We start from the raw sequence: 1,386 nt of genomic DNA, 5'->3' as shown, positions 1-1,386 counted from the left end.
AAAAATTCTGAAAATGAAACATAAACATAAACACGTGTAATAGCACTTCCTTCTAAGAGCATTTACTCAAACCGAACTCGTTTTAGATCATATAGAAATATGTCGCTATTTATCCGTAGTAAAATTAATAGTGTTCTCCAGATAACTAATTCTTTCCACCAGAACAGCATGCGTTAAAGTGTGTTAAAGAAATGTCAGTGTACGTATAGTCACAGTATGCAATATTGTTTTACTTCTGCGAAACTGAAAACAGGAATTGAACCAACATAGCGGTCAGTCGTCAAAGCTGAGGAAATCAGGATGACTCTTTTCTGGAGACAAACTGTAGACCTGGCGTCAACGATAAACGTTGCAGGAGAAAGAGTCAGGAAATGGCAGGAGCATACCCAGACCAGACAACCTTCACATGCAGCCTCCCTGTTTCGCGGATCGGTGTCAACGAGGGCCCGCAGACAGACGGCATGAACAGCAACCTTCATGCACCGTAGTTCTAGAAGTACTTAACTTTACCGTCGTTTTGCACCGCATCTGGTGATATTCTTTCAATATCCACGGGACATAAAACGTATTACCCAAATGTACCTAACTGTGACTCGGACCCCGACATCATGTAGCGAGTGAATTTAGTTTTACACCGCTTTTAGCAATATTGCAGCAACACCCAACAAGATATACCAGAAATGGGCTTCACATCTTTCACCCTTATGGGGAATCGTACCCAGGTCTAGGCAGTGACTAGAGCTTTAACCACACGGCCAACCTATCCCAGCTTCTTCATCATGTTCCATGTTTCCACACAAGCGAGGTTATTGGTTTAAAGCAGTGCCCCCTGCGTTTAAAATAAATTTTGTTCTGAAATGTACCAGGTTCATTCATCAACGGTTAATATATGCTTCACCTTTCAGATGCACATTAACTAATTCAATATTATATTCCACACAATTTCCTCAATTATCACTCATTTTTTATAAATACTTGTTGATTTAATATATATGATATATAACTCGTTAGATGTTTGGACAAAACACTTGGACTGATGGTTTACACTGGTTCATCGTCCAGAGACCCGTGAAGGTCCGGGGTAGAATCGGCATTCAGCAACCAATGCTTGCCACAAAAGGCGACTATACTTGTCGTAAAAGGCGACTAAGGGATCGGGTGGTCAGGCTCGCTGACTTGGTTGACACATGTCATATCTTCCCAGTTGCGCAGATCGATGTTCATGTTGTTGATCACTGGATTGTCTGGTCCCGAAGCGATTCTTTTCAGACCGCCGCCATATAGCTGGGATATTGCTTAGCTTAAAACTAAACTCACTCACTCGCTGACGCAACGTTCGGATTTTGTGGCCTAAAACATACTGAAATGTGGATACGTTCCCCAATC

This window comes from Haliotis asinina, chromosome 16, assembly GCF_037392515.1.
Source record: "Haliotis asinina isolate JCU_RB_2024 chromosome 16, JCU_Hal_asi_v2, whole genome shotgun sequence".
Classification (NCBI taxonomy): Eukaryota; Metazoa; Mollusca; class Gastropoda; order Lepetellida; family Haliotidae; genus Haliotis; species Haliotis asinina.
The sequence above is the reverse complement of the archived record's forward strand: the minus strand, read 5'-3'. Positions refer to the sequence as shown.